The sequence below is a fragment of the Callithrix jacchus genome, chromosome 3 (assembly GCF_049354715.1).
Source record: "Callithrix jacchus isolate 240 chromosome 3, calJac240_pri, whole genome shotgun sequence".
Lineage (NCBI taxonomy): Eukaryota > Metazoa > Chordata > Mammalia > Primates > Cebidae > Callithrix > Callithrix jacchus.
The window spans coordinates 95,614,150-95,640,227 of NC_133504.1; the positions used below are offsets into that span (position 1 = coordinate 95,614,150).

Sequence of the window (26,078 nt, forward strand, 5' to 3'; positions counted from 1 at the left end):
AAATTTGGGAATATTAGGAAATTAATTTTAAAAGTGAATATAAATCACCAAGTCATTGTCTGTGCTTGCAGATGACATGATTGTAGATTTAGAAGATCCCACCATCTCAGCCCAAAATCTCCTTAAGATAAGCAACTTCAACAAAGTCTCAGTATACAAAATCGATGTACAAAAATCACAAGCATTCCTATACACCAATAACAGACAAACAGAGAGCCAAATCAGGAGCAAACTCCCATTCACAATTGCTACAAAAAGAATAAAATACCTAGGAATACATCTAACAAGGAATGTGAAGGACCTCTTCAAGGAGAACTACAGACCACTGCTCAAGGAAATAAAAGAGAACACAAACAAATGAAAAGACATTCCATGCTCATTGGTAGGAAGAATCAATATCATGAAAATGGCCAAACTGCCCACAGTAATTTATAGATTCAGTGCTATCCCTATCAAGCTACCACTGACCTTCTTCAAAGAACCGGAAAAAAAAACCACCTTAAACTTCATATGGAACCAAAAAATAGCCTGCATAGGCAAGACAATTCTAAGCAAAAAAAAAAAAAAAAGCTGGAGGCATCATGCTACCTGATTTCAAATTATACTACAAGGCTATAGTAATCAAAACAGCATGGTACTGGTACCAAAACAGAGATATAGATCAAATGGCATAGAACAGCGACCTAGGAAGTAATGCCACACATCTACGACCATTTGATCTTTGACAAACCTGACAAAAACAAGCAATGGGGAATAAAGTCCCTATTTAATAAATAGTATTGGGAAAACTGGCTAGTCATGTGCAGAAAACTGAAATTGAACCCCTTCCTTACACCTTAAACAAAAATTAACTCCACATGGATTAAAAACTTAAACATAAGACCTAACACAACAAAAACCTTAGAAGAAAAATTAGGCAATACCATTCAGGACATAGGCATAGGTAAGGACTTCATGACTAAACACCAAAAGCAATGGCAATAAAAGCCAAAATAGATAAATGGGATCTAATTAAACTTAAGAGCTTCTGCACAGAAAAGAAACAATAATTAGAGTGAACGAGTAACCAGCAGAATGGGAAAATGTTTGCAATCTACCCATCTGATAAAGGGCTAATATCCAGAATCTACAAAGAACTTAAACAAATTTACAAGAAAAAAACAACCCCATCAAAAAGTGGGCAAAGGATATGAACAGACACTTTTTAAAAGAAGAAATTTATGCAGCCAACAAACATAAAAAAATGCTCATCAACATTGGTCATTAGAGAAATGCAAATCAAAACCATATGGAGATAACATCTCATGCCAGTTAGAATGGCAATCATTAAAAAATCTGGAGACAACGGATGCTAGAGAAGATGAGGAGAAATAGGAGTGTATTTACACTGTTGGTGGAAGTGTAAATTAGTTCAACCATTGCAGAAAACAGTGTGGCAATTCCTCAAGGATCTAGAATTAGAAATACCATTTGACCCAACAATCTCATTACTGGGTATATGCCCAAAGGATTATACATCATTCTATTATAAAGAAACATGCATACATATGTTCAATGCAGCACCTTTTACAATAGCAAAGACCTTGAACCAACCCAACTGCCCATCAATGATAGACTGAATAAAGAAAATGTGGCACATATATACCATGGAATTCTATGCAGCCATAAAAAAAGGATGAGTTCACATCCTTAGCAGGGACATGGAAGAAGCTAGAAACCATCATTCTCAGCAAACTGACACAACAACAGAAAACCAAACACTGCCTGTTCTCACTCATAAGTGGGTGTTGAACAAGGAGAACACATGGACACAGGGAGGGAAACATCACACACTGGGGCCTGTTGGGGGGTGGTGGGGGCTAGGGGAGGGAAAGCAGGGGCTGAGGGGATTGGAGAGGGATAACATTAGGAGAAATACCTAATGTAGGTGATGGGGGGATGGATGCAGCAAACCACCACGGCATGTGTATACCTATGTAACAATCCTGCACAATCTGCACATGTATCTCAGAACATGAAGTATAATAAAAAGAAATAACATGCAGAATTATTAATATTAAAATTCAAAGTGCAAAATAAGTATTATTGTCTAACAATTATTAAAATGATTAATAATTTCTAGTATTAGAAAGGGAATAACGAAATACAGCAACATTGTTAGGACTTTTGACTCATGCCTTTTTACAGAACAATTTGGCAATGTACATCACAATCGCAAACATGCCATTTGACCCTAAAATTTTGTGATAGCCTAAAGAAACAATAAGTAGATAAGTTAATAAAGACCTATGTATACAAATGTTTGTGATTACATTTTTAGGATACTAAGCATTCAGATAGTGGAATAGAATATTAATATTGAAAATAATACTGTTAAGTAAAAGTACATATACATTTAATTACACGCATTTGGCTTCACTTTATTAAAAATGTGTGGTCAAATATTTGCATATCTGACTAGATAACATGCTTTCTGATTGGCAATATGCTTTAATGTACATTTCTGAGTTATTTAAACATTTATCATAATGAACACATGTTAAAATATAGACGTTAATTCATGCCTATCTCAGAGGGCTATGGTATACAACAAATAAAATAGAATTTATGAAATCTAAGAGTAATATACAAATGTAAGGCATTTATATTTTAAACTAGAATACAAGCCAAACAATCTTGAAACTTGAGTTCCACTAAAACATAACACATAATAAGCGTAGTTAAGAAGTTTGTATTCAATAGGGAAAGCTAAACAGCTTTAATCAACAGAAATATTTTGTTAGGTAAAAGAATGTAAAAAAATGTACAGTCCCCAGATCAGTGGTAGAGGTTCCCAGTCTGTGGCAGCTCTGCTTAATGATAGAGGTTCTACCATTTTAAACAAGTAGTTTTCAAATTCACCCTGGGATTTTTCTCTATCCAGGTCAACCCGAAGAGAGAAAGAGCAGGACAAGTTCATGTCGGAGGTTATTATAGGTCAGGCCAGCAGGTGGCATGCATGACCTCTGATCCCATCCCATGGGGTGGGAACTTAGTCACAAGGCTACATGGCCAGGGATGCTGGGAAGGGTCAATTCACTGCATGCTCAAGAAGGTAAGTGAAAGATTTCAGTGGACAGCTAGCAGGCTTTGCCAGAGCTCTAGCCAACAGAATCTATGCTTTTCTTAGTTCATTTAGAACATATTCACTCTGTCCTGAAGAGCCACCCCATTCAGCCAAATATTCAGGTATCTTTGAAACCATTACTGCTCTGCATCAGGTCCAGGAAGGATTCTTATGGTCTGATTATGGGGGAGTATGGGGAGAATAAACGCAATGAAGCTACCCCAAGGGAAGAATGAACCATATCCGTGGTCACATCCATCTGCTGAGTAGGTATTGCGAAGGCTCCCTGCTCTGCACCCACATGATCATTTGGCAGGAAGGTGGAAATGGAGCCTTTGTTATCTACATTTGGTGGCTTTTAAGGTCATCTGGTTATTGATATCACTGTCTGCTGGAGAAAAAAAGAACATGGAGGAGGGCATATGGAAGGCCTAGAGATTGTATAAATTGCTTCTGCTCATGTTATAGAGGCTAGAACATAATCACAAGGCCATGACTAACTACTAGGAGGATGGCTGGCAACTTAACTTTAGCTATGGACAGACGAGAACGAGGAAAAATATTTTGATGTTAAGTAGCATTTCTGCTCCAAAAACCATTAAGAAAAACCAAAAGAGATAAATGTTACTTCCTTATGCTTTTTAGTATTATTATTATTTTGTTTAGAGCTGACAGTTATTTGTTCTTAATCTATGGAAATCCCCAGAGTTGAAATTGGAAATGCTCTTCTGCAAGAAGATTTGAACTTGAATTTGCTTTTTTTATAGTCAGAGGACACTGCTGTTTTGGGACCACTTTTCTTTCTGTGAAGATCCAGACTCAATTTGAGTCTGAGGCTGAGTTCCTTAACTTGCTTTTGCTCAAGTGCTTAGCTAAGGTCACCCCTGCCTTTTCTGTGGGGTCTGAGATCAAGCTCTGGTTTCTACTCACAGAAATATTTTTGGGGCAAGCTTTGGAATTTCCCTTTCTTTTTGTAACCTTAACAAGGTACTAAGAAGTATATCTTATTCAGAATGTAATGGTTTATAGTGAGAGGGACTTATAGTTAAACTAATTCACCATATAGCTGAAAGTGTAGCTCTAAGGGAAGATTTTGGTTTTAACTTCCCTAATAAAAGACTTAAAAAATTGACAAATAAAAATTTTGTATAATTGTGGTGTACAGTGTGATGTTTTTATATGTGTATACATTGTAGGATGGCTAAATCAAGCTATTTAAGATATACATTACCTCACCTGCTTGTCATTTTTTTGTGTGTGGCAAAAACACATAAAATCTACTCTCTTAGCAATTTTCAAGTATACAATATATTGTTTTAACCATGATTTACAATAGATCTATTGAATTTATTCCCCTGTGAATTTTGTGTTTTCAATTCCCCCAACTCCCAGCCTCTTATAACCATCATTTTACTCTGTTTCTACACATCTGATGTGTTTAGATTCCACATATAAGGGAGACTATGCAGTAATGTCTTTATGCTTCTGGCTTATTATGGCCAAGATATGGAATCAATTTAAGTGTCTATCAACAGTTGAATGAATGAAGAAAATGTCATATATATATGCAACCAAATATTATGCAACCCTTAAAGAGGAAAATGCTGTCAATTTTAACAATGTAGATGAATCTGGAGAATATAGATTCTTTTGGACCTACTTCTTCCCCTTACCTTATCAAATAATTCGGAAATTGTTGTTTTCTCCAATGAATTTTTTTTTTTTTTTGAGACGAAGTTTTATGGTTGCCCAGGCTGGAGTACAATCTTGGCTCACTGCAACCTCCACCTCCTGGGTTCAAGAGATTCTCCTGCCTCAGCCTCCCAAGTAGCTAGGATTACAGGCACCTGCCACCATGCCCAGCTAATTTTTGTATTTTTAGCAGAGATGAGGTTTCACCATGTTAGCCAGGCTGGTCTCCAACTCCAGACCTCAGGTGATCTGCCTGCCTTGGCCTGCCAAAGTACTTTTTAAAGCATATTTTTAGTCCTTAAATGGAAAGAGAAACTATAATCTTTATCGTTTAGCCCATTAAATGTATTTTTATAAAACTTATGTTTTTGTAAAACTTTTTTTTAAATATATTTTTGTAAAAATATATTTTGTAAAACTTAGCACTTGATATAGAAATTAACTCAAATTTGAAAACTGATATTGACAAAATACTCAATTCACCAGTCACCTTTGTGTTTGATAAAACTTTCAGAAGTTGTGTGTTTTAAAGTCATTTTAAAATAAACTAGTAAATTATTTCTAAGGCTGAATAATATTCCATTGTGTGTGTACACACACACACACACATATATATATACACACACCACATTTAAAAAAATCAATTTTACCCATTGTGGAACTCTTAGATTTATTTATCTTGGTTATTGTAAATAGTGCTGCAATAAACATAGGAGTGCAAATATTTCTTCAACATACTAATTTCATTTCCTTAATATATACCCAGTAGTAGGATTGCTAGATCATATAGTTCTATTTTTAATTTTTTGAGGGACCTCCATGCTGTTTGCCATGACTGTAATAGTTTACATCCTAACAACGGTGTGTAAAGGTTCCCTTGTCTTCACATTCTTGCTGACATTTGTTATTATTTAACATTTCTTAAATATTGCATTACATTTAATGGCAAAATACTGCAGTTATTTTTGCACCAACCTTCTTTTCCTTTTTTTAATAAAAGCTATTTTAGGCTGGGCACAGTGGGTCATACCTGTAATCCCAACACTTTGGGAGGCTGAGGTAGGCAGATCACAAGGTCAGAAGTTCGAGACCAGCCTGGCCAACATGGTGAAACCCCATCTCTACTAAAAATAGAAAAAATTAGCTTGGCATGGTGGTGTGCGTCTGTAATCCCAGCTACTTGGAATGCCCAGGCAGGAGAATCACTTGAACCCAGGAGATGGAGGTTGCAGCTAGCCGAGATTGCATCATTGCACTCCAGCCTGGATAACAGGGCGAGACTCCATCTCAAAAAACAAAACAAAAAAGGTAATTCTGTCTGGAGTAAGGTGGTATCTCATTGTGGTTTTGATTTTAATTTACATGATTATTAGAATGAAATCTTGTCATTTGGAACAACATGAATGAACCTAGAGGACATTATGTTAAGCAAAATGGGCCAGACACAAAAAAGACAAATACATGTTCTCATTCATATGAGAAATCCTAAAATGTTGTTGTCATAGAAATAGTAAATAGAACAGTAGCTACCAGAGACTGAGGAGGGTGGGTGGAAGGGAGCTTGGGGAGTATAGTCAAGGAGTACAAAGGTACAATTAGAAAAGAAAAATAGATGCTGGCCTTCTATTGCATAGAAAAGTTACCATAGTCAACAATAAGATACTGTCTTTCTCGAAATAGCTAGAAGATTGTGTATGTACTTATCACAAATAAATGGTAAATGTTTGAAGTGATCAATATGCTAAATTCCCTGATTTCATCATTACATAATGTTTACAAATATCAAAGCATCACGTTGTACCCCATAAATATGTACAATTATGTATCAATTAAAAATTTTTTAAATGAGTAGAATGAAATAAAGTACTTAAAGTCCTGAAGGTTATGACTTTTCTTAGCTTATAAATGGTTTGAAATTTGTCTAGTCTATTCAGGATGGAACAATAATCTACAAGGTGTTAATAGTAACAGTACTATTACAGGACTTTTTGTATTTCTCATTAAAACAATGGTTTTCAAACTGTGTCCTGGAGAGCATGTGTCTTACTGAAAATATTAATAAGCATCCAGTGGTGAAATGATTCTATAGTCAAATAAACCTGAAAAAACTATTTAAAATATGCCTAATTTTCAGAGATTAATAATGCGTATTAGCATACTAAAGTGTTACTCTCAGGGGAAATATAAGTGTTGAAATCTTTTTGAGAGCAATTTGACATAATCTTTTAACTCACTAAACAAAATTTTATAAATTTTGGTGAAAATTATCATATCACTTTTTGCCAAAATTTAAAAATAATGTTTTAAAAAAGGCAATCAAAATTAAGCATAGCAGCAATATTAGATTACCAGAGCAGAAAAGTACATTTGTGCACCAAACAACGATGAAAAGCTGAGTAGGTCGCAATACAAGCCATCAAGAAATTGTAGTCTGGAGGGGAAAATACCAGCATGTTATAGACTATATGGATGAAATGTCCTAGGTTGAATGTTGTTAAAGAGTTAGTTTTTTTTTTCTATCCTGAGAAAAAAATTGTGACTTAAATCACATAGTACATATAGCTGATTTCAGTGTCTGTAGCTGATTTTAATAGTTTTGGAATTTCAGCTGCAAATAACTTTAGGAGGGCAATGGAGGGTGGACACTATTGCTTATATATATCTAATACGATGAATTACTGACAATAATGAGAGTTAACAATGTTGAAACATAAAAAACAAGCCAGAAAACAAATTTAGAGTGTGCATTCAAGCACTATACAAATAACAGGGCACTGTAGCCCAAAAATTCAACAAGCAAACCCTAATGAGAAACGAATCCCCACTGTGCAGGGGGATGCAGCTCTTGCTGGCTTGTACCAGGGTTTGTTAGCTTCAGTACTATTGACATTTTAGACTGGATATTTCTTTGTTTTTGGGGGCTGTCCTACGTATTGCAGAATACTTAATAGCATCCCAAGCATGTACCTATAGGTCAGTAGCAGTCCCCTCTTCTGGTTGTAACCATCTAACCTGTCTTCAGACATTGTCAGATGTTCCCTGGGTAGCAAATTCTCTCCAGCTTGAAAACCACTGCCTTATACAAATCACTAAAGAGTTGAATCAATGATCTAAACAATGGTTCTGCTTTTGTGCTTACTGAGCTATCTACTAAATTACCATGAAGACTGGGTAAAAGCAGATTACAGTCTAATTGTGCCACTTCACAGGCTAACTGTGCCACTTATTAGTTATATGGCTATGGTCAAGTTTCTTGACTTCTCTTTGCTTCAGCTATTCTTATTTATAAAGTGGTGAGAATGACATCTACTCTACAGGGTTGTTGAGTAGATTAGATGACAACTTTTATAAAGCACAGCAATTAAGTTCTGGTACATAATGTTTTATTAAAATTTGGAATTAACCATAATATGATGACTAATTTCACTTACCTCATACTCTCTAACAGACCAATGATTCTTTCCACTAGACTTTACAGTTATGCTTCTGTTTATTAATTAATACACTGACATTCAGCTTTCTACTTGAGTCTTCTGTGATTTTTGTGGGTATAACCCAGAAGCCCTGAATCTAGTCTATTTTCTGACCCTTGCAGCACTGAGATTCTGCAAAACTAAGAAGACTTTGTATTGCCACTAACTAATTAAACACAATATATCAGGCATGAGAGAGGTCTCTGGTTAGCCATTCCATCAACCTTCCCTGATAACACCTAATCTTGTTCTTGACTTCTTTCAATTTCAACAAGTTATTGTTTAACTACATATACCTATGATATTGCTGCTACTAATAATAATAACCATTCTGTTCCCCTCTGAGATAACCCCGAAGTCATATGCATACCAATTCACCATACCTGTAAAATGAGACTGTGGAGCTAAAGAGTATTTAAATTCCCTCCAGCAGTAATAGAAACATGAATGAAAATACTTATTAATAATTCTCTTGACAGATTAGTGTATGTGGAAGACACAGGGGCTCTGGGAATTTAGAAATGGTAGAGGTCACCTGATGGTTGAGAAGTAAGCTTGAATGGGGCTTTGCAAGGAAGAACACTGGAACACACAGCATTAAGAATGTGAGAAAACTGTAGTGAAAATACACTTGTAATACACAATTTTGCACAGAGCTCTCTCATTTGTATCTATCTCTTCACAGCTGTCTCATAGCCATTCAGAGTAAAGAAAGAGCCAAGCCCTCATTACTGACATCACACCTTACTGACATTTAGAATGTGAAGAAATCACTTCCTGAAAGACAGGTGGGAGTTAAGCTTTCATTTTCCAAGGCAGCTGATAATGTTTGAGACAGCTCCTCAACTAACAGCTCAGTTTTACTGACAAGCTACAAACATGCTCCTCCCTCTACCCTGTGAACAATGCCTTGACTTTGACAGCCCTGTTGTCACTCTTCACAACTTCAGAAAAAGGAAGAGGAATTGATGTGCACTGTCCCAGTCCAGTTTGTAGCTCTGCTACCAACTAGCATACCCCCTCTATTATCTTTGCTGTCTGCAGCCTAGATTGTGTCACTTCATCCATTCCCCAGTTACACAGCTGCAATGCACTCTGGTTTTTTTTTTAATTATTTTATACTTTACTTAACAAATATGGAGCACTTCACAAATTTGCATGTCCTTCTTGTACAGGGGCCATGCTAATCTTTTCTGTATTGTTACAATTTTCATTGCACTCTTAATAATACCAAGTTACAATAAAACTTCTTGGAATAAGGTAACAGATAACTAACACTGCTATGAAATATTTTCCTGTAGACCTGTGGACACTTATTAAATTAAAAGTAATTCTTTCAGTAGCTCTTGTAAAGCAGGCCTGGTAGTGATGAAATCTCTGAGTACTTGCTTGTTCATAAAGGATTTTATTTCTTACATATGGGGTGACTTTAGGGGCAAAGAGCATTTACAAATGTAAATAAGAAACACAGAAATTGTTTGAAGCACTGATTCCATCTAGGCATTACAAAGTTAGCATTAAAGGAATAATTATCTTCTACCTATACTATCTGCTTTCAGCAAAGGATGGAAAGAATCATGAGCTGCCTCTGATACATGTAACAAAATCAATTTTAGTTCTTGGACCAGCAGGCCTTGTTTGATCTGGGATTAAAGTGGCACTCAAAGGATTTGGTATTATCAAGTTTTAACTATGGATAACTCTTAAATTTGTTCCTACAAGCTACTTTAAGATAAAATATTGGACTTTAAGTTTCTGAAATTCAATGGTAAACTCACTTGAGAATAATTACATGTTACATATTGTATTTCTAAATGAAAATAGGAGGTTTACAATGGATGCCTACGACTTTACTGATAAAAAACTATTAATTATTACTGTTAGTCTGATATACGGAAAGCTTTTCTTTTTCTTTTTTTGACCTCTGGACTCTGAAGAAACAAGTAGTATAAATGCAGTATACACTATCGGGAAGGGCTTATGATATAATGCGTTCAACATGTCGTTTTATTCTCCTGTATTTAAATATTAAAAATCATGAAAGAAGTAAATCAAGTAAGCAAGGCTAACCTGCTTTCAAATGGAAAATAGATTGTTTTATAAATTGTAACATATTCCTGGCATATAGCATCTGCTCATATATCCATATTATTTGTGATCAATAATTTATTGAGCAACCTGGAATTTCTTCTTTATTAAATTCTTCATTTTATTTAGAAAGAAAAACAATGATCCCATCCTCTGATAAGCCAAGTTAAGAAAACAATAGTAAACTAAAATAGAAAACTCTTAATGATTAACTGTTCATACATTTTAAATTGCTTTATTTTGAATCTCCTTTGGTTGCCCAATGATGGCAAATCTCAACACTACTTCTCTCTGCTGCTGCCCCCAAACTGTGTATGTAATTTTGCACGAAGAAAATTAGTTATAAACAGTATTTCCTGAAAACAGAGTTTAATTAAAGGCTGAACTTTCATTAAGATAGAACTTCAATGTGTGCTAATGGGGATTACAGGACAACAGGTTCAGGAGCATGTTGGGAAGGTGAGTTTGAAGTTCAGTGAGATGATGAAGTGACCGTGGAGTTATGGGCTGTAGCAAAGGATACACACACACACACCTCTCTCTCTCTCTCTCTCTCTCTCTCTCTCTCTCTCTCTCTCTCTGTGTGTGTGTAGTGGATAGAAGAATACAGTTTAAATTGTGGAAAACTTTGAAAGTTGGGCTGAGTATCATTAACTTGGTTTTGTATGGTATAGACTGCTATTGTCATACATAAGCAGAAAATGTTATATGCAGGTTCCTATAATCTCTATAAATCCATTCACCATTACTGCTGCTATTGTCATATATAATCAGACTGCTGTTGTCATACATAAGCAGAAAATACTATATACAGGTTCCTATAATCTCTACAAATCCATTCACCAAGTCTACATAATTAGCATTTTTTTACAGTGGTAGAAATGGCAAGGAGTGGTGTGAAGGAAGGAGTTTCATTTTATCATTAACCTTCAGTTTAAAATTTTTCACTTAAAGTTGAAGCTTTTATGTGAAATCTGCCTGACTGATTTTGCCTGATGGAATATGCAACTCTGATTATCTGGTGCAGCCCTTAACCTCAAGAAAGACTTTGGGAAATCCCTAAAACCGATCATGACCAAAAAAAGCCCATGAGCACTTCAATGTTCTTGGAGAGAGATAAAAGTCCTAATTACAACATTAAATGTATCTAGTTGTACCCAAATATTTCAAGACTGAATTTTAAAAGACAATCCTCAATATTTTGCTGCCATTAAGTTTCAAAGAAAATCTTCCTTAAAAATGTAATAAGCAATAAAATCTTCCTTTTTTGTCCTAAATTTTATTTCCTACATTAAATGCTTTAATATTTATTAAAATGCTTTTCACTTATGACTGTATCAGTATGCTATATGCAGTAAGTTCCTAAGTAAATAGCTTAAGCAAATTTTCAAAACCTGTCACATATCTGATTCGGACAGGACTTGCCTTTCATTTTCCCTACATATAGTATAAGACACAGAGTTACTTTGTTATTTTTGTGTTATTTAGAATGCAATTGACTTCAAAAAGCAAAAAACCCAAGAAAGTATGCTACACCTGAACCAGTCACCAGAAAGGAGAAAAGGATTACTGTGGGATTGTTTTGATTGTTAGACTAAGGTAGATCCACATCCTAAGGACTGATCCACATCCCAGCCTCCCCTTGCAGAACAGAGTTTTCCAATACAAGAACAAAATTGGGATTTTGTGAGCAAAGATGGGGTTTGAAAGAATAAAAGTTGACATGCTGTACGATACAGGAGATGAAAAATGACAAGATATCCATCCATACGTGCACATTTTAAAATCTACTGGAGTATTTGCCACAAAGATTAAGATTCTTCTATTCATATGTGATCAATTTTGGTTCCAGAGTTAAGCATCTCAAGTTCAGACTGTTTGAAGGAATTTGACATTATATATGCTTATAAGAAACCAGGGTTTGATATTAACTCCCATATTCCCAGTGTCTATAAAATCTGGCTTTCAAACAAAGTTGCTACCTGTTTCCTCAGCAGTTCAGAGACATGTAACATCTCATGTGAGCCCTAAATGTCACTGAAAACACCACTCTCACTTTCCTAGGTCCTTGTTTGAAAAGATTTCTTGACTCATTTAAAGCGAAAACACAAAAACTTCAGTATGATTCCATTTGAAACAAAAGTCAGTAGTAATTGCTTCAGACTTCATAGATTTTAACTGTGAACTTATCTATGTCTCAAACGAGAAAAAACAAAAACTTTGCTATTCTTGTATCATGGGGTTATATGCTAGCAACCAAATAATTAGGCAATAAAAGCGGATTTGGGGTCATAGTGACATGAAACACGAATCTAGTGAGTGAAGGTAGTCTGTGGCCATTGATATCTGGTAGGCTTAGCACTCTAGCCTCTAGAGACCAAAGCAATCAGGCATCATTTTTGTCAAGTCCCATCAGCCTTTTATAAGCGTCCCTCATGCTATGCAACTGATATTAACATTTTTTTGAATAAGCAACCAAGAAAAGACTTTTCCTCCCCAAACTGATTCAGTACCATTTTAAATATTAGGATCTACTGAATGGTAATACATGTTAGCTTCTGATTAGTTTTTTAGGCATGGATTCGCCTGACTGGACTCAAAGCATAATCGATTACAAAAAATCTTTAGTTATCAATTGTCATATAGAATCTAATATTTTCACAGTAGTCACAATTCATTTAAAATTTCTCCATAAAAATAAATGGATATTAATTATATAATATGATGTGCTATCTATGCATAGATCAGGCAGTTTCCAAATATTTAGTCACTTTATTTTCACACAATTTTCTGAGGTGGGAACTACTATTCTTTTTTTAAAAATACTGTTTTTAATTAACACATAATTATACATAATTATAGGGTACAATGTGATATTTTGATACATGTGTACAATGTATAATAATCAAATGAGGGTAATTAGAAAATCCCTCACCTCAAACATTTATCACCTCTTTGTGTTGGGAGCATTCAAATATTGGCTTCTAGCTATTTGAAAATATAGAATAAATTGTTATCTATCATTACTCTACAGTGCTATAGAACACTAGAACTTACTCCTTCTATTTAGCTATAATTATATTTCTATTAACCAATCTCTCTTTCTATCTCTTTTAATCCTACCCTTCTAAGCCTCTAGTAATAACTTGTTTCTCTGCTTATATGAAATCAACTTTTTTAACTTCCACATATGAGTGAGAACATGCAGTATTTATTTTTTAGTGCCAGAATTATTTCACTTAATATAATATCCTCCAGGCTCATTGATGTTGCTACAAATAACTGGATTTCATTCTATTTGTGGCTAATCAGTATTCCATTGTGTGTATATATACACACAATGGAATACTATATATATACATACATATATATATATATATACACTGCATTTTATTTTTCCATTCATTTGTTGATGGACACCTAGGTTGATCCCTTAGCTTGGCTATTGTAAATAGTCCTGTAATAAACATGGAACCACAGGTATCTCTTTAACACACTGATTTTCTAAGAGGGATATCAAATATTAGGGTTCCTGGATCACGCGACAGTTCTAATTTTAGTTTTTTGAGGAACCTCCGTACTGTTTTCTATAATGGCTACACTAATTTGCATTCTCACCAATGGGGTATGAGTTCCTCTTTCTCTGCCTCCTTGACAGCATTTGTCATTTTTTTGTCTTTTTGATAATAGTCATTCTAACTGGGGTGAGAGATCTCATTGTGGTTTGTTTGCATTTCTCTGACAACTACTGATGTGGAATATTTTTTAATATGCTTGTTGGCTATTTGCGTATCTTCTTTTAAGAAATATCTATTCAGTCATGCTATGGTTAACATTTGTCATCAACAAAACTCAGATTGGAATTTGATTTCTAATGTGACAGTGTTGGGACATGGAGCCTAATGGGAGGTGTTTGAGTCATAGGAGTGGATACCTCATGAATGGCTTGTGATGTTCTTGTTGTAGTTAATGAATTCTCTCTCTCTCTCTCTCTCTCTCTCTCTCTCTCTCTCTCTCTCTCAATGATTTCTCTTGGGAATGTTTCTGGGAGAGTTGGTTGTAATAAAGTCGAGATGCTCCTTAGGTTTTGTTTCTTCACAATAGTCTGCTTCCCCTTTGACCTTCTCTACCATATTATGACACAGCATGAAAGCCCTCTCTAGCATCAGAGGGCATGCCTTTGAATTTCCCAGCCAGTACAAACATGAGTTATATAAACCTCTTTTCTTTATAAATTACCTAGTCTCAAGTATTCTGTTATTACAACACAAAATGGACTAAGATAATTTTCCCATTTTTTAATTGGATTGTTTGTTTGTTGCTGCTGAGTTGTCTGAGTACTTCATATATTCTGGATATTAATTTATTGTCAGATGAACAGGTTACAATATTTTCTCCCATTCTGAAGGTTGCCTCTTCACTTTGTTGATCATTCTATTTGCTATGCAGTAGTATTGTGGTTTTATAAGGTCCCATTTGTCTATTTTTAAGTTTCCTGTGTTTTTGAGGTCTTGTCTATAAAATCTTTACCCAGACCAATACCCTGAAGTATTTCCTCTACTTTTTTTTCTAGTCATTTCATAGTTCCTCATATTACCTTTAAGTCTGTATCCATTTTGAGTTGATTTTTGTATATGGTGAGAGATGGGGCTCTAGTTTCATTCTTCTGCATATGAAAATCCAGTTTTCCCAGCATCAGTTTTATTAAAGAAATTATCCTTTATCAATGAATGTTCTTAGTACCTTTGTCAAAAATTAGTTGGCTGTAATATGTGGATTTATTTCTGTGTTATCTATTCTATTACATTGGTCTTTGTGTCTCATTTTATGCTAACACCATGCTGTTCTGGTTACTACAGCTTTGAGGTATATTTTAATGTTAGAAAAATGATGCCTCCAGCTCTACTCTTTTGGTCAGAATGGCTTTGACTATTTAGACCTTTTGTGGTTTTATGCAAATTTTAAGACTGTTTTTTCTAATTCTGTGAAAAAATGTTACTGGTAAATTATTAGGGGTTGCCTTTAATCTGTAAATCTCTTGGATAGTATGTACATTTTAACAGTATTATTCCTTCCAATTTATGAACATAGAATATCTTTCCATCTGAGGGCTTATTCTATGGTGCTGTATAAACTGATGTATTTTATTGAGTTTCTATCTAGATTATCTGTCCAAAGCTTAAAGCAGGATGTTGAAGTTCCCATCCAAAATTGTATAGAAATCTCTCTCTCCCTTTGATCTAATGATATTTGCTTTATTTATCTGGTGCTCCAGTGCTGAGTACATATATATTTACCATTATTATATCCTCTTGCTACTTTTATCATTATATAATGAGATCATTTGTCTCTTTTTACAGTTTTGACTTAAAGTTCACTTTATCTAAGTATAGCTACTTCTGCTTGTTTTTGGTTTCTGTTTGTGTGGAATATCTTTTCTATTCCTTCACTTTCAGACTGCTTGTATCTTTTCAGGTGAAGTGAGTTTCTTACAGACAGTATATAGTTGGGTCCTGTTTTTTTCTTTTTATCTAGGTGATATTTTTCACTTAGGAATTTAATCTATTCATAATCAAGTTTTAGGCTTTGTTGTTTGTGTGAGACAGCATGTCACCTCACTGCCCAGGCTGGAGTGCAGTGGTACAATCATGGCTCTCTGCGGCCTTGATGATCTCATCAGCTCAAGCAATTCTCCCAACTCGGCCTCCTGAGAAACTGGGACTATAAACATGCATCACCACATTTGGCTAAATTTTTTATTTTTTGATGAGAACTCATCATGCTGCACAGGCTGGTCTCCAACTACTTGGGTCAGCAATCCTAACACCTGAGCCTTCCAAAGTGTTTGATAGGAGTAAGTACTCACCTATCAAATATAACCTTGAATGTGGCTCATATCCACAATGTCTAGCCATATTCAAGGTTATTTTTGATAGGTGAGGACTTAATTTTATCATATTTGGTTGTTTTGTATATCTTTCACTTCCTTCTTCCTCTTTTATTATCTTTGTGGTTTGGTGCTTTTCTGTAGTGACAATGCATAACACCTTTCTCTTTTTCATTTGTGTATCAGTTCTACCATTGAATTTTATATTTTTTGTGCATTTTCATGATGGTAGTTACAGTCCTTCTTGTTCAATAAGTAAGACTCCCTTAAGCAAATTATTGCCAGGTAAATCTAGCGGTAATGAATATCTTCAATTTTTGCTGATCTGAGAAAGATTTTATTTCTCCTTCATTTTTGAAAGATAACTTGGCTGATAATAGTTGGCTAGCAGGGTTTTTTCCCTTTTATCATTTTGAATATACTATCCCAATTACTGGGCTGTAAATTTTCTGCTGTAAAATCTGCTCTAAGTTTAAAGGGAATTCCCCTATATATGACTGGACTTTTCTCTTTCTATTGTAGACATTTCTCTTTGTCTTTGACTTTTGACAATTTGACTATAATGTTCCTCAGAGGGAACATTTTTGGGTTGATTCTATTTTGGGTTTCAGGATCTGGGAATCGATATCTCTTTTAAGACATAAGGAGTTTTTGGCTATTATTTTATCAAGATTTTATACATTTTCTTTTCCTGCTATTCTTCTGGAACTTTCATAATAATGCAAACATTTGTTCATCTAATGGTGCCCCACAATCCCTGTAGGCTTTCTTCATGTTTTCTAAAATATTTTTTCTATTTTTTTAAAATCTTTTTTGGTTTGCCTGCATTATTTCAAAAGACCTCTCAAGTTCAGAAATTCTTTTTTTCCACTTGATTTAGTTATTGTTGAGGCTCTTGACTTTATTTTTTGTTTCATTTATTGAATTATTCAGCTCCATGATTTTTGAAGTTTTTTTAATGACATGTCATTCAGATCATGAATTGTTTTCCTAATTTTCTTGAATTTCTGTATCTATTTTACTGTAGATTACTGAGTTTCTTTAATATCATTATTTTGAATTCCTTTTTGTCATTTTGTAAATTTCCTTTGGGGGTGTTACCTATTCTGTTACTAAAGAATTATTGTGTTCTTGTGGAGGTATATCATTTTCTTGCCTTTTCATGTTTCTTGTGTCCCTTAATGGATATCTGGGTGTCTGGTGAAAAAGTCATCTCTTCCAATTTTAAGAGTAGCTTTCATAGAGAAAGACTTATTCCTGTAGAGGTGTGCTATGATCTAGTTAGGTAGGATGAATTGGCTATGTTTCTAGATCCAAATAGTAATGTGCTCTCTGTGTAGTTTCTTCAGCTGTAACTTATACTAGCTCTATTTATGAGTGCCTCAGAGGCCTAGGCTGTGGGAGTTTTGGGCAATGGTGGTACATCTTTGCTAGGGATGGGCTTGCCATGCTGATTCTCAGGCCACTGATACAAATATACACATGGTGAGTCTTTGGGAACTGGCTTACAGAGTGAGACCTCTAGGCTCTTCCTCTGGCTGGGGGCATGGACGCATAGCTATTTGGAACTTGTGAGTGCAGGTCTACTGAGCTGTTTCTCTAGCCGTGGATGTGGTCTCATAGTGGATTGGCAGATTGGGAATTCACAGAAATTGTTTTCATAAAAGCTAGAAACTAGAAATAATTCAAACATCTATTGTCATAAGAACGAAAAAAATTGTAATATATTCTTATTATAAAACATTGTTCATCAAAAATTATTGATACATGCAATAAGATAGATGAGTCTCACAAGATTATACTAAATTAAAGAGGCCATATGCTGAATTTATAAAGCCTTATGTATGCATCTTGTTTTTTTTAACGAAAAAAAAAAAGAAGGAGAAAGAGAAAAGGGGGAGAGAGAACAGGAGTCTTGCTCTATTGCCCAGGCTGGAATGCAATGCAAAAGTAGGTATTAAAACCCTCTTTTATGCCAATAATTGTGCTTAACAGCGGAGACCGGAAGGAATAAGGAAAGAAAATAACTAACAAACAGCCAACCAATATTTCATTTAAATCTGTGAAACGCTATGCAAGTGCTGAAGAGTGATTTGCTTCCATTTATGGGGTCACTTTCAAAATAGGTGTAAAGTGATACTAAAAAAAAATGTATGTTCTGTGGACCTGGGGTGAAGAATTCTATAAATATTCACTGAGTTTACTTGCTCCAGGTCTGAGTTCAAATCATAAATGTCCCTGTTAATTTTCTATCTCGTTGATCCATCGAATATTAATAATGTGGTGTCAAAGTCTCCCACTATTATTGTGTGGGAGTCCAGGTCTCTTTATAAGTCATTGAAAACTTGTCTTATGTATCTGGGTGCTCCTATATTGGGTACATATATATTTATGATCATTGATTCCTATTGTTGCATTGATCCTTTTATCATTGTAATGTCCTTCTTTGTTTCTTTCAGTCTTTGTTACTATTAAAGTCTATTTTGTCAGAGACAAAAGTTACAACTCCTGTTTTGTTTTTTTTCTCTCTATTTGATTGGTGAGTCTTCCTCCAGCCTTTTGTTTTGAGTCTTTGTGTGTCCTTGCTTATGAGATGGATCTGGCTACAGAGTGTTGATGTGTTTTGACTTTTTATTCAGTTTGCGTGTTTGTGTCTTTGGGGTGTTTAATCCATTTAAATTTAGGATTAATATTAATATTTGTGAGTTTAATATTGTCATTTAATGCTTGCTGGCTATTTTGCCCATTAGTTGATATAGATTCTTCATTATGGAGATACTCTTTACCTTTTGGTAAGTTTTTGGGATGACTGATACTGGTTGGTCCTTTCTATGTGTAGTGCTTCTTTCAGAAGCTCTTGTAAAGCAGGCCTGTGGTGATGAAATCTCTGAGTACTTGCTTGTTCACAAAAACAATTATTTTTCCTTCATTTATAGAGCATAGTTTGGCTGGATATGAGATTCTGGGTTGAAAATTCTTTTCTTCGAGGATATTGAATATTGACCCCCACTCTCTTCTAGTTTGTAGGGTTTCAGCTGAGAGATCTGCTGTAAGTCTGATAGGCTTTCCTTTATGAGTAACCTGACCTTTCTCTCTAGCTGCCCTTAGAATTTTCTCTTTTATTTCAATCCTGGTGAATTTAACAATTATGTGTCTTGGGGTTGCTGTATTTGAGGAATATCTTTGTGGTGTTCTCTGTATTACTCTGTAATACTCAACTCTGTGAAGTTGAGTATTGTCCTGTGTTACTAGGTTAGGAAGTTTTCCTGAATAATATCCTGAAGAATATTTTCCTGCTTGGATTCATTCTCTTCATGATATTCAGGTACACCTATTAAACATAAATTAGGTCTTTTCACATAGTCCTATATTTCTTGGAGACTTTGCTCATTCCTTTTTACTTTTTCTTCTCTAATCTTGTCTTCTTGTTTCATTTCATTTCTAATCTTGTATTCTCGTCTCATGTATGCATCTTTTGTATGGACAATAGGACACATTGGCTATAAGAGATACAGATTTTTACATTCAGTGAAACTAACTCATAATTACTTTCACCTAGAATTGTATACTGAGTAACTAACTGTCCTTGAGAATGAGAACAATATAAAGACATTTTTAGACAAATGATACAAATATGTATATTTAGGGAGAATTAAATGAAAATTTGAAAACTACAGTGTGTGACACAGGCTAGCCATTATTATCAATTTCATTATAATTATATATTATAATATTACATGTGATATGTATCTCCTTTAGCAACTTCTATTCCCTAAGTTTGTTAATTTCATTCTTTAATCTTTAGCAAAATAAGTAACAAAGTTCAAAGTTAAATAAGAAAAATATGCAATTATAACAAGGATAAAACTTAAATTACCTAAATGTCTTATATCTACTATGTTTGACTATCTGCATATACATATTACCAGTGTAAAGCCCATCAAGTGGGGAGCCTATCAAGTGAGAAAATATAGTTTCTTTGAGAAGTCAATATTGATGTACAAATCTCATGTTGCTGTTACAAAGGAGCCTCTTCCATGCTCTTTTAGATCCTCTTAATCCATTTTGTATGGTTTCTAAAAGATTGCTCTTGATTTCCCAGCCAATAAGGGCTAAAGGGTGATTCATATGACAGTAGTAAAAATGGGACAACAGCCCTACGGTACACAAAGGCTACAAAACTTCAGCTTTCTGGGACAACAAAGGCAGGGGTTTGGGGGTATCTGTAGGTGGTAGATGCATAGATATAGATCAACATGTATAAGCATATGTGCATATACACATAAATACAGTGTTCAAAATTACAATACTGTCCTGTATATCCCCAGCACAGTATGTGGATTATAGTAGGGAATCAAACTTTAAAAGGATATAGATATTTACATCTCAAACTTCTGTTAAATGAAAAGAACAAGCAACAAATAGTAACTCCTCATTTTGAATTTTCAAAAAATTACAATTTTAAGCTCACCACGCTTTTAAATTTGTTTAAAACTTATCTGTGAAAGAAACAAATTCATGATAAATTATATGCAGGAAACAAGTCATTCACTCCTTCAGATACCGTAAAATATGTCCTTATGTTAAGCCAGTTACCTAGACTGCAATTGCTTCTTTTGCCCCTTTCTTAGTACCCATCAGCAGGTAAGCAAGACTTGGAATTGCCCTTGTCTTTCCATGTACATAAGTATGTTTATTGAGGTACTCCTTGAAATAAGAAAACTATTCAGAGCAATTCTATAAAATTCTTGCCTCTGTATCTATTTTAAGGATTCCTTTAAGAATGCTGTTTATGATTTCCAACAATGTTCTCTTTATGAAGAACCTCAAGAGAAATTTTTGCCAGCTGTTATACCAAGAACAGATATTCAGTACTGCCCCTGAGCAAATAACATTGTATAGTATAATCATCAAGGTCTCCTTTTGCATGTAAACTTCAGAAAATTTGAGGCACACATATAGGTTATTTGCAAAATGCCAAAGTTTTTATCACAGTCTTTTTCTTGCTTTCTCTTTTTCTCCATTTTCTTGTTTGTTTTTTAAATGTCTCTCATTCAGTTCTACTATATGCTCTTTATTCATATTTTATGCATCACTGTAAAGTACAATTCTATTCTGGAAAAAGGATGGTAATAAATAGTTCCTTATTTTCATAACATTGTTTAAACAAATAGTTGATGGGCCCCCAGTTTGTTGTAGGAAGTGTGATACGTACTATACTATTTCACCCACTAAAATTCTACTGTAATTTAGGTACCATTTATTTTATAGTAAACATATTGTCAGAGATGTGAAATTCACCATGGAACAGAACTTTATCCTTGGTGGGCAGAACTGCAAAGTCCCATGCTCTTATCATTAAATCCACCAACAGCTGTCTTCAGAATTAACTCAGATTCATTTATATCTGCATAGTAAAATTGAGGCTTATTACAGGAAGACCTTAGTTATGTTTTGAAGATCTTTTGTATTATGGGTAATTTGACATCCACTACTCTGTCATCTTAGTCACAGTGATCACACCCCTTGGTGCTTGACGGCTCTCCAAATGCCAAGTAGCATGACTAAAATCATGTTTTATCTACTTTTTAGTTTTCACTATGTTTTTATGCCTATTCCTTCATATTTTCTTTACATTCCCTTGAATAAAGTCAAGCAGGTGCTATCCCACCAGGGAGACATATGTCAAAAGGATGGTAACTATACAATATCCAATTTAATCCATGCCAACTGTCCCTGTATTACTAAACTTCAAAGAAGCAACTCATAATGAACTCACTAATGTAATAAATTTAAAACTCTGCCACTCTTTTAATCACCAAACCTGTCACATCTTTATTCATTTATGCCTATTCTGCAAATTAGAAATAGAAAATAGGAACTATCTCTAGTTTCATAAATGATGGCACTGCTGAACATGACTCATATTTAAAACAAACAGCCGGTGGCCACCATCTGCTATTATTGTAAATCAAATTATTTTGTTTTACATATTTGCTGATTTTCTGCTATTATATGTTCTTTGTGTGCAACATTAAATCTTTAAAAATAATGTTAAACAGAAAAATAAACTTATATTTAAACAAGTTCTTTAAAATATGAATATATCTTAAATTGTACTTTTTTTTTCTTTTTGTTCATGGACTAAAACCATCAAATCTGAAGAGTTTATGTCAAATTAAAATTAGAAACACAATCCTAAGCAAATTAATGCAGGGACAGAAAACCCAATACCACATGCTTTCACTTATAAATGGGAGCTAAATATTGAACACACATGGACATAAACATGGGAACAAGAGACAGTGAGAACTACTAGGGGAGGGAGGAAGAGAGAGGGGTATGTGGATTGAAAAATTACCTACTGCGTACCATGCCTGCTATCTGGGTCCAATATATCCATGTAACAATCCTATAAATGTACCTCCTATACCTGAACTAAAAACTGAAATTACAGAAAAAACTTCAAAGCAGAAAATTATGTATTTTAGGGAATGCACTTAAATGTTAAAATAGGTGCAAATCATTAAAAGCATAGTATCAAAATGTGCTCAGATTAAAGACATCCTGAATATTTCAGGTAAGCTTCTCTAGAAGGCATATTCTGAGCTGCTAAGATTTGTGTTTTGAAGTTTATTACAAAGTACCATAAGGAAGCAATGAAAGTAGGATTGGGCAAAGGGCAAAGTTGAGCTGAAATTCTTTTGCAACAGCAGACTTAGTCAATGTCACAGAGAGCACTGAAGCTGAGATGACTCTTCAGAAACTGCCCTAAATTTAATCTTTCTACACCTTACTGCTAAAGTGTTTGTTTATTTGGGAAAAGGACACGGATATTTATAAACTTTAGATTTGAGTAGATAAACATAAATTTAAATATTTCTGCTACAACAGTTTGAGATGATACTAGAAGTGTTAAAATATGTATAATTTCTCAACTAGAAGTGGAGAAATAAAGAGAATAAAGAAAAAATAATATGACAAATATGACGCATAAAATAAACTTGTAGGAATAAACCTCAGTGTGTTAACAATAATATTAAATGCAAATAAAGTAAAATTTCCGATTAAAAGATAGAAAGCTAAATAAAAAGACAAAATCCAGCTTTTGCTATTTGTAGGAGACAAATAAGGGAGAGGGAAGTGTATATTTTTTAATGTGTAAAATGTGTCTTTTCTGGGAAATATACATATTTCCACATATATGTATGTTTATGTATAAAGGGAGAAAAAAATATATATATATAATATTTATATTTTATAATATATATAAATATATATAAAATATATTATATTTTATAATATTTATAAATATATATATATATAATCCCTATACATAATTATATATGCAGGAACAGCATATATTTGCCTATAAACTAATACATTATACATATATATTTAATACGTTAGGAAATATTGCACATATATACATTTATACAATAATACCAATGTAATAATTACAAAACAACTTCAGTTGAATAGCCTTTAAAGGGAGACAGAGGGATCTTTCATAGTATCAATGAAGGAGACAATACAACAAGAATTTGTGGAAAACATGAAGTTAAATGATTCCCAACTATATAATCTGGGAACATAAAATAAGAAAATAGAAAGAAAGGGTAAACTACAATTAATCACAGTAACAATTTAACACTTTCCCTTTTTTTTTTTTTCTGAGATAGAGTCTCACTCTGTCTCCCAGTCTGGAGTGCAGTGGCACAATCTCAGCAAACTGCAACCTCCACCTCCCAGGTTCAAGCAATTCTCATGCCTCAGCCAACCGAATAGCTGGGATTGGAGGTGTACACCACCACACCTGTCTAATTTTTTGTATTTTTAGTAGAGACAGGGCTTCGTCATGTTGGCCAGGCTGGTCTCAAACTCCTGGCCTCAAGTGATCTGCCCACTTCAGCCACCCAAAGTGCTGGGATTACAGGCCTGAGCCACTGCATCTGGCCAACACTATTTCTGAAAGAAATCATTTTAGCCAATGAGAAAACAGAAAACTAATAACACTGGAGGAGGAAAATGTTTAATCTAATAGCTATATAATAAACCTTTTACTCAACAAAGATAAATCTTTTTCCATAACATATGAAACTTTTACAAAATTTGATCATGTATTAGGCTACAAGAGAATAAATTCTAAAGAAATAAGGTAATATAGAATGCATTCTCCAATTTCTATACTATAAAACTAAAAAAAATCAAAATAATATACTTATTAATGTATATATCTGGATATTTAAATAAAAAGAGTAAAGAAAGGGAAAAAATCCTAAATCACAGGCTAAAAGGAAAATGAATAGACTCCTGAGAATAGATTTTCTGGATCATTGGCTACACAAATATTTTAGCTTTAACATATAATATTGATGGAATTTTCCAAAGTAGCTATGCCTTTGCTCTCCCATCATAGTATATAAGAGTCTCATTTTCTCTCTATTCTCAATAACATTTGGTACACTATTTTATCATTTTAGCCAATCTCATGAATGCATAGTAGTATCACATTGCAGTTTTCAATTGCATTTCCCTGATGACTAATGAAGTTGAGCATAGTTTATATTTATTATCCATTTAGCTCTCCAACTCTTATTTTTAAGTTCTAGTGTTTTCTCTTTGTGTCTGCTCTCCTTTCCCCTACATTGTTCAGTCTTGTTAGACTACATTCTGAATCTTTTCAAGCAGTGCACTTTGGTTTTATTTATTATCCACGTCATATTTATAGTATCCTTCATCTACCTTATTTAGATATAACTATCCCTTTTACAGTTTTTATGTAACGGATATATTGAGACATAATTTACATACCATACAATTTACCCACTTAAAAGTATACAATTCATAGGCTTGTAATACATTTGGAATTGTACAACAATCACCACAATCAATCTCAGAACATTCTTGTCACCCCAAAAGCAAATCCATTAACAGTCATTCTTCATTCCCTTCAACCTCCACCAGCCTTAGGTAACTGCCATCTACTTTCTATCTCTATAGATTTCTAATTATAGACTTCCATATAAATAAATCATATAATATATAGTCCTTGAATATAGCTTCTGTCACATCATATATTTTTAAGGTTAATTAATGTTACAGCATGTATCAATACTTCATTAATTTTTATTGCCAAACAACATTGCATCGTATGAATATGCCACATTTTAATTCTCTATCAGTTGATGGTCACTTAGGTTGTTTTTACTTTTTGTTACTGTGAATAATACTGACCAGAACACATGTACAATACACTTTGTTATATGGTCACCTGTTTTCATTACTTTTAAGTTTATAGATTTTTAACTAAATGCTTAATTCATTTGCTTACCAAAAAAAATACTTTTTGTAAATTCTTATTTAGCTGCAATCTACAAGTTATAATATGCAATGTATTCATTTATGTTTACTCCAAATATTTTCTGCTTTAATTATCAAGTTCTCTTTTTAGGCACACGAACTGGTTTTCCTACAATTTCCTTAAATTAGATATGGACATGTGACTTGCTTAAGCTAATGAAATGTGAACAGAAGCCACATATACTACTTTCAGCTGGTTTTTTGAGAGAAAACACATGACTCTTTATGGTTCTATTTTCCTCTGCCATAGAGGTCAAAGCTATTCCAGAGAATGGTTACCTTTTACATAGGTCTCAGTGAAAATGATACCAAGCATGGCCCTCAGCTCCTCAAAACGGAAATGTAGCATGTAGCTTGAGTGAGAAATATATTTTTGATGTATTAAGTCACTGAAATTTTGTAGTTATTTGTTACCACACAGTAAACTAGGATATTCTATTGGTCACAAGGAACATATAGTTTACAAAGG

General features: G+C 34.0%; 1 protein-coding gene and 1 pseudogene across 1 annotated transcript in view; both read right to left on the bottom strand.

Moving 5' to 3' along the window:
- The window catches only part of BANK1 (B cell scaffold protein with ankyrin repeats 1), a 634,941-nt gene that overhangs the window by 354,888 nt on the left and 253,975 nt on the right, over nt 1–26,078 (bottom strand). The window lies entirely within an intron of this gene.
- LOC118152524 (U6 spliceosomal RNA) lies at nt 9,402–9,502 on the bottom strand (annotated as a pseudogene).